This window comes from Rattus norvegicus, chromosome 5 (genome assembly GCF_036323735.1).
Source record: "Rattus norvegicus strain BN/NHsdMcwi chromosome 5, GRCr8, whole genome shotgun sequence".
Taxonomy (NCBI): domain Eukaryota; kingdom Metazoa; phylum Chordata; class Mammalia; order Rodentia; family Muridae; genus Rattus; species Rattus norvegicus.
In genome coordinates this window covers 87,629,327-87,638,215 of record NC_086023.1, presented here as the reverse complement: position 1 = coordinate 87,638,215, position 8,889 = coordinate 87,629,327, and the positions used below count along the sequence as shown (strand labels likewise).

At 36.1% G+C, this 8,889-nt stretch overlaps 1 long non-coding RNA gene across 1 annotated transcript; it reads right to left on the bottom strand.

Moving 5' to 3' along the window:
* Window positions 1-2,042: 2,042 nt before the first annotated feature.
* On the bottom strand, window positions 2,043-8,669 carry LOC120102898 (uncharacterized). Its single transcript, XR_005504805.1, has 2 exons — window positions 7,760-8,669; window positions 2,043-2,282 (listed from the first exon to the last, which is right to left on the bottom strand). It is a non-coding gene; the product is annotated as an uncharacterized LOC120102898 (long non-coding RNA).
* Between the last annotated feature and the right edge of the window lie 220 nt (window positions 8,670-8,889).

The window sequence follows — 8,889 nt, the reverse complement described above, 5'->3', positions numbered from 1 at the left end:
GGTGTAAATGAGGAGTGACAGCTAAGAGTCATGGGGCCTCTTGGAGGTAATGAATACTTTTTAAAATTTATTATGATCATGTTTATACAACTTTGTGTTATTCATAAACCAGATGAGTTGTGGAATATGTAAATAACCTCTCAGTAATGCTACTAAAGTTAAAATATGGAGGTAACTATTTCTCCCTCCACTCCCTCAACAAAGCTGTGTGACCAGCTATTTGTTTGATTTTGTAATTTTGCTGTAAATTTTCCAAACAGTTCCGATTTGGGAGAAGGCATGTATTTCTGCAGAAGTGAGCAGCCCTAGACATCATATCCAAAAGTGAAGGAACACCTTTAGGCTGTAGCATCAGACACTTAAAAATACAAGCTTGAGGGGCTGGGGATTTAGCTCAGTGGTAGAGCGCTTACCTAGGAAGCGCAAGGCCCTGGGTTCGGTCCCCAGCTTCGAAAAAAAGAAGCAAAAAAAAAATACAAGCTTGATCTTTTGTGATGTTTTGCCACATTGATACATATTTTATCTAGTCAGATGAAATATTTGAAGCAATGGGAATATGATAAAGATGATGATGATGGTAAAATTTGCTAAGTTATTGCTCTGTCATGATTCCATGCAAAGAGCAAAACAACAGTTGAGGTTTTAGACCTTCTTTAGTTCTGACAACTATTTTGGTTATGATTTTTTTTTCACTATTTGTAATGGGGTAGTAGAAAGTCAGATAGAGCTCTCGGTTTTAGCGCCATCTTCCTTGAAACTCCTGCGCCATGAGAGCGAAGTGGCAGAAGAAGAGAAGGTGCAGGCTGAAGCGCAAGAGAAGAAAGATGAGGCAGAGGTCCAAGTAAACCAGCTTGTGCACCCAGTAAGACTGCGCGAGCAGATGTAAGGGATGCTGAAGGCCAGGACCCCAGAACAAGAAGTTGGGCTGTATGCTGATGTCGGGAATAAGTCTCAGTAGACCCGGAATGTCACCTCGCCCAGATCAGCTGGGAAAATCACTTCCTTCCTCACAACCAAAACAGTCCCGCTGGCCCTCTGCCCTGGACCTTTTGCATTCTGGATTAGTTCTGTTCTCTTTTGTGGCCAAGTGTACCTCATGTGCAATAAACTCTCTTGCTGTCAGCTGAAGAATCAAAAAAAGAAAAGAAAGAAAGAAAGAGAGAAAGAAAGAAAGGAAGGAAGGAAGGAAGAAAGAAAGAAAGAAAGAAAGAAAGAAAGAAAGAAAGAAAGAAAGAAAGAAAGGAAGGAAGGAAGAAAGGAAGAAAGAAAGTCAGATAGTTTAGCCAATCCAAAAATACACAGTCCACAGGGACGGGTTGACAATCTAAATTCAAGTACATTCAAGTTCAAGATTCATAGTATAAGCTTCTAATTACATTGGGGTGTTTTTGTTTGTCATATATATATATATATATATATATATATATAATTTATCTATTTTTATCTATTTTTCACCTATTTTAGTACACTATATATTGTCATGATAGAAAACTTGAAAAAATAAAAACGTGTTTCACTTGCGGAAATCTAGACATATGAAATAAGGAAATGGGTTTGTTAGTAAAATTAAAAAAATTTATATTTAATTTGAGAAGAGGTACATATGACATAGAAAATCAAATGCAGGTGCTAAAGGAATTGAATTATATTATATATTTACATAAATGATATGTATGTGTTGCAAGCATTGATGTCACTTGTTATAAACATACTTCCATACATCTCAAAATACATTTACCTCTACTATATATGTAAATTATACATGTGAAAACATTTGCCAAGAGATTTGTCTGTTCCATTCATATTCACAGCAAAATGTTGAGTGCCTTTGAATGTTTTACTTATAACATTTTAGACTTTTTAATTGCTTTAATATGATCGTCTTTGACCTTTGAGCTAATGGATGTCTAGATGTTTTCTGTTTCCCTTAGGCATATCACTACTGCCTATTGTGAGAATCTCCTAGCTTGGATCCTAGGAGTGTTCCAACTAACTTCTACCCTAACTGACTTTCCATTAACCCACAATTACAAATCCTGATCTCATCAGATAAGAGGAACTTTATTATAATGGGGGCAGAAAGAACATCCAGTGTCAAACAATTAGTAAACACATTCTAGCTCCACAGTTAAACTGCTCTTCTCACACGGGGCTGTAGAAAGAACATTCACCAAGTTCATACGCTGCTCCTCCATGACTTCTCGAACTCTGTTATTCTGCTAGATTCTTTTCTTTCCCTTACAATTTTCTCAAAGTTTTAGTTGTCAGTCTCAGTGAGCAAACTACAGAAAAAAAAATGGAATTCTCAGGTCAGTTAAGCCTTCAAGCACAAAATGGGGGCTTTCAACAAGGTTGAATTGCAACCCACAAAGCATCATCTAAACAGAGAAAATATTCAGAATATTTGGTTGTATCCATAGAATTCTGGGGAAATGACTTTGAAAACCAGGAAAAGCCAATAAATCTGATGATTGATTCATCAATTGTTTGTAATGACAAATTCCATTCCTTAGAACCGGAAACACAAGACTATGCCCTTCTCCAGAGATCTCAATCACTGTGTTTCCAAAGGTTTCAGAGTGAGCTTTGCTGCTGCTGCTTCCTGAACACTCAGGATTGCTAGAGGACAAAGGGACATTAGATACTGAGTCTAATACTCTGTAAAACAGCATTGTACTGGGAATTTCTTAATTCAAAAGGTTGAAGTAAGTTATTAGTAGAATTATAATGCAGAGCAGACCTTTTGGCGTCCTTTTGGGATTACACATATGGTCACGCAGTTGAAATAGGTTGATACCATTCAAAGAGTAAGAGAATTAGGGTGGCAGATTGGGATGAACTAAAAAGAATATGGTGCACGTCTGTTTTGAAAAACCCACACGCATTTGTAGGTTGGATTTATCCTATAGAGCTCAGCATGCCTACACCACTATACATCAAATAACTCATATCTAGAAGTTCATCAACTCTTGAGTGTTTTTTTGCTTATTTCATTCATTAAGTACACAGCATCGTTATTTTAATATCAATCATTCAGTTCAATCTCTACCTTAAACCATTTTGTATCACCTGAGGTCAATTTGAAACAGTCTTTTTAAAGATTTGAATTTGTTACAGTACAACTTGAAATATGGTTTTCAATCATCCCAAATCATTGGCTTTTTTATTTTGTTTAATGGGAAAAATAATCCCTGTAACTTGCACCTATTCTTTAAAATTCTGCCTTTGGAGTTAAGTAAGAAGTTCATTCCCTCTCAGACTGACAACTTTTGGAATACATGAAAATGGTTTGCACCCCTCCAAAAATTTCTCATCTCCCTTAACCATTGTTCATATGATATATGATATTTAAATGGATGGTATATTCAGAAAAGTTAAGAAAAAGTCCCTCCAAACCAAAGTAACTTTTCTGAAACTCGATCATTATGCCACAAATTAATCCAGGGTGCTAAAGTATTCAAAGAAATGTCAAAAATAGTAGAAGAAATGTTCAGAAAGGAAACATGAGGAGGGTATTTAAAGTTAATAATAATGGCACTTAACATATATCAAAAATCTTACAGTACGTCAAGGATTCTGTTAAAAGCCTTACATGTATTATTAAATTCAACTCACAGTTACTCCAAAAGACTGGCATTTTGTCCCCATTTTATGGATGAATAATTTGAGCCTCAATTCAGTCAATGAAACAAACTGTCCTTCGTCACTTATCTTCTGAGTTCCAAAGTTTTCTAAAGCTGATCTAATTTTGAAAAAAACAACTGCTTTGGAGTTAAAGTACCTGCAAATAAGATCTGCCATTGCTCTTTAGATTCTGTGCTTAGATTCTTCAGGCCTCTCCTTTTGATGTGTACTTCATAAATTTCTCATTTCTTTGTATTATTATTTATAAAATATTAAATTTTCAGAAGAGAGCTAGATAGTCTTATTTAGAAGATATTCATTGTTCTTACTGGTTAAGTAATAAAAAAAGATACAGCAATAATACTTATATGTGAAAAGACCTCCCTCTATAAGCTCTGACTTCATAGTAGCTCTCTTCCAAGGATAAATATGGTAGGTGTTTTAGAATATTTACCCTGCTAAGTGCTGCTCTCATGAACCAATCTACAAGCATAGAAAGAGCAATCATCTTTCCTCTACATCAATTAACATTGTATTAAATGTGATGGATCTTATTTGCTGTAGAAGTACAATTCTTAAAAGACTTTCATTTGGACATAGTGATAAGTTCTCACATTCAGAGAGTAGAAGAAAAAATTGGGTGCCCTCTCATTACTACACACTCAGTTGTTATGGTTATGATGATGAATAGGAGATTATTATTTTTATTATCTTTAGCAATGAGTTTTCTTTCCTTTCCTCAAGCTTGCATATGTGTTTCTGATTTGTTGTTTTACTATTCCATTTTGCTTTGACTTTTTTTTCCAAGGAAGTGGGGAAAGAGTAAAAATGGGATGTGAAAGAGGACATTCCAAGGCTGTTGACTTCCCCGGACTTAGGCAGTCCTGCTGGTAGTTGACTGGCCCAAGGCTACGCTGCAGCCAGAGTTTTGTCTCTCACTCCTCTGCACTCAAGGCCTCCATTGATTAGACACTGACTGCTTTACAGCTACAGCCTTGGATAGGCAGTTGGAGAAATTGATTACACTCAATTCCCAGTCGACTGAGACACATCGAGTAGTCCAGGTTCTATCAATGAGTGCCTTAATTTCCTTTCTTAATTACTCTGGTTAAAAGTCCTTCTGCATACCCAGCCAGAGAGAGAGAGAGAGAGAGAGAGAGAGAGAGAGAGAGAGAGAGAGAGAGAGTCAGAGACAAAGACACAGAGACAGATAGAGACAGAGGAAAGATGGAGGGATAGAGGGAAGAAGGGAGGGATGAAGTGAGAGAGGGAGGGAGAAAAAAGAAAGAAGGGAGGGATGAGAGGGAGAGGAAGAAGAGGATGGGGAAGAATAGAGAGAAGGAAAAAGAGAGGTGTTCCCAGCACTAGTTCTTTCTTAATGTGTTTCATGAAACTGGGTCACATTTTATCATTATGAAATTTTTATATAGATTGCTAAAGTTTTTGATTAAAGATTTTGATAATCAAGAATCAAGTTGAGTTCAAGACACAACTCAGCTTGCTAACTCAAGGCAACTAAACTTGTGTGCTTGCTGTTATTTCATATAGCTGCACATTTTTTTAAAATCTGCAAATGAAAAAATTGCTCAGGCAGTTGTAATTAAGTACCAATGTTTGTAAATATAAAAACAGCTAGCATGTCTGCTGCTAGTCCAGTGAGGACAGAGATGGCAATGTGTACTGTACTTTATTGAGTATTTAAGGCACTAAGTTGAAGGATAAATGCTTGGGAATGATCATTCATTTTGTTATTTTAAAACAGCAGCTAGTCATAAGATAGAAAGTTTTTTACTCCCTTTCACATATGTGGGAGCCAAAGCATAAAAGTTTAAACCAATGATCAAATTGTATTAATGCTTAAATTCAAGTTTCTGCAGATGAAAAGACCCTTTTAATGTTGTCTAATGAAATACCTAGCAAAATGTTTACATAAAATTCTTTGGTGCCATACAACCTTGTAGCAGTATATGTGTTTAGCATATACATAAATAAAATCCTCTTGGCCAGAAAGCTGTAGTTAAACATTCTCAGTTCTATTGCTTTCTCAGGAAACAGAGAAGCTCTCTTCTTTCCCTGTTTGTATGCTCGCATCTTTGTTTTTAAATCAAGCTGAAAGTTAGAAATTATAATGCATCATTCTCACTGTAGTTTCAAATTCCATATTGTGACAGATGCTTGTAAAGTCGATAGCAAGCCTCTTGCATTGAAGTTCCATGGAGAACTTGTTCATAACACTCTCTAGTGCTGCATCCCCATCCTTCTAGGGGAAAGGTTCAAGACACTGTATTTTAACAAGAGCTTCTAGTGATTCATAGGAAAACTGACATTGAGAGCCAATGAGTTTTTATTCAAATACTCATTTTGACCTCCCCTCTCTCCTCAGTACCCAAGGTAAGCTTGAATACATATCCTTCAGTACTTGTGGATAAATCATGGCTGACCCAAGTCAATATGCTATTCCCATTCTTTTTTTGTTGGTCATTGGTTAGAGGTGAACAGGTGACCTGATTCTGGCTAACCCTAACTGTTTTAGAAAAATTCCTCTTTCTTCTAAAAGAAAATTTTGTAGGAAAAGATGGTCCTTTATTTAATGTTCTTTTCCTTCGTATTTTGGCAAGAAATTAACATGTGCTATTCTTGGTGATATTGTAATGCTTTGGCACTATAAAGTGACAGATGAGAAACCAACGTAGTGAGGGTAGCATATTAGAAAAATATAAATATCCTATATCTGTGAAAGTGAGCTCAGAATTACTCTACGAATCATCAGGTCAACTGATGCTGTTCTAATTGTATGAATAATACATAGTTTTTGGGTTAAGCTCCTGTTAGTCAAGATGTATTATTGAAGCCAAAACCATCTTAAGTCTCTCTTTCCCCATCTTGCCTTTAAGCATTTCTTTCTTTCAAAATCAATGTAGAAAAGTCATCTTGAAGCTTTATTAACTAGGCATTCTGCCTATCATGTGAGAGAGCTACATGAAGAAAAATTAAAGTGGCCATTTGATTCTACTGTCAAATATGAGATATCATAACTAATCTTTGGCAGATTCTAGATTACAGTAAATTGATGGTGTGATTATCCAACCTAAATTAATACTATTGATCAAGGGCATGAAAACCATGGCCCACAGGAAAAATCTGTCCAGCTGCTGGCTTCTGTAAATTTTATTGGAACGTAGCCCCACTTGTTCATTGATATGATGTGTATAGCTGCTTTTATGCTATTGTGGCAAAATTAAACATCTATCATGCACAGAAAATGGTCCAAAGAGACTAAGCACTTCAAAAACTCTACTGATATTTGATAAAGATGATGCAATTCTTCGGTAAAGAGGAAATCATTTATTTAATATACTATGGTTATAGATGAAAAACTGAAGAATCAAATACATCTGTACAGGAAAAGAAAGGAAGCAACTATGAGCAGAACCAATATTTACTCAGAAGAAAAAGCCTTGAATGTGATTTTCCCTTTGGATAATGTTTGGGCTTGAACATGAAGTGGTTCACTAAAGGCTTTTGTTGAAGTCTTGTCTCTAACATCCATTCACTGAGAGGTTACTTGTTCATAAGAACACTGACTTAATGATAATATAAATATATCAGATAAAATAAGTTGAATGGGAATCTGGTAAAATGCTACAAATTCTCAGAACTGAGCTGAAGCAGGTGATTTATATGGAGCTTAACTTGTCCCTGGAAACTCCTCACCCTCGTCCTCCACTTTGTCCTTCTCTTTGTCTCCTGATTCTCCCTGTCCTAATCCTCATCCTTGTCCTTAGTCGTCAGTCCTCCTCCTCCTCCTCCTCTTCCTCCTCCTCCTCCTCCTCCTCCTCCTCCTCCTCCTCCTTGTCTCTGCTTCCTAAATGCCTTTGAGTAAGTAATTTTGATCTGACAAATCTTCCCACCTCTAGGTTCTACGCTTCAATGACTAAGAAATAAAGGAGCCAGGAGACCACAGATTTCAAACCATTAGACCCAATAAATATTTTCTTCCATTTTGGCCTTTCTCGGCTGTTTGTCACAATAATGAATGACTGCTTCAATCGGGAAGGTATGAATGAAGAACTACACACAAATATATAGTGTACATAGTGTGTCCAAGGTAAACTTCTCAGAGAGAGGGACTTACCAGTATCCAGATATTTCTGGTGGGAGAGAGAGTAGACAAAGTTGCTGAGCAGGACTGAAGATTATTTCAATCCCTGACAAAAACAACTAATAGAATTCTGGAATAAATTCAGAATAGAGATTTAGGTTTTATATTTTCCTGAAGAAATTCCATAAAATATTTTGAAAACAACATCATGTATTAGCTTGTAGTTTTCAGTTGAGAAACACACATTACCGTAGTGCAATGCATGAGTTATTTCAAATAGTCCAAGGCATAAAACAGAGAAATATAGAATTATTTATCCATGGATTTAATCAGATATTATGTTTGTTTTTCTAAAGAAACGATTAACTACATTAGACCTGGTACCCATGACATATAAAATAAAAGCAAAAACTGATGAGACAGAAACAATTTATTCATGCTCAGCTTGGTCATCAAAAGAACATTTTTGATGAGTTAAAGGAATGTGTTCAGTGAGATATCAGAAGACTTGGGGTAAACTCAAATATCTGCAAAGGTTCTGAGGCAACATGCATGTCAGTCTCCCAGAAGCTGCATAAGTTTACTTTTCCCTTTATTAATTGTTAAAGTTTTCATCCTTATTTTCACCTGCTTTGATACTTTCGGTGCCATGTGTAGTTGAAGTTGAATAATGTATATCTAGAGATGGTATAATGCGTCCACTCACAGGAAGGAGTGTTAAGAAATTTGATATTAAATGATTCAAGTGGATAATAGTATCTTCTGTTAATTCAAAGTGGCAATAGCAATGTCATAGCCAATTTCAATTAGTCTTTATGAGATTTAGCTCATCATCAAAATAATGTATTGCATAACTAAATTTTTATGAATGTATATCTTTAATTTTTCTTGGATATTTTATGTATTTCCATTTTTACACTTGATCTTAGCCAGAAGGCCGAGAAGCGATGTATTTCCATTTTAAATGTTATCCCCTATCCCCCCTCTCTCATAGCCTCTCCTCTCCCAAGCTTCAATAAGGATGCTCTCACTCCCATCTATCCACTCGCAGCTCAATTCGCAGCTCAATGCTCTGGCATTCCCCTACACTGGGGAAACAATTCTTCACAAGACCAGGGGCTTTTCCTCCTATTAATTCTGGACAATGCCATCCTCTGCTACAT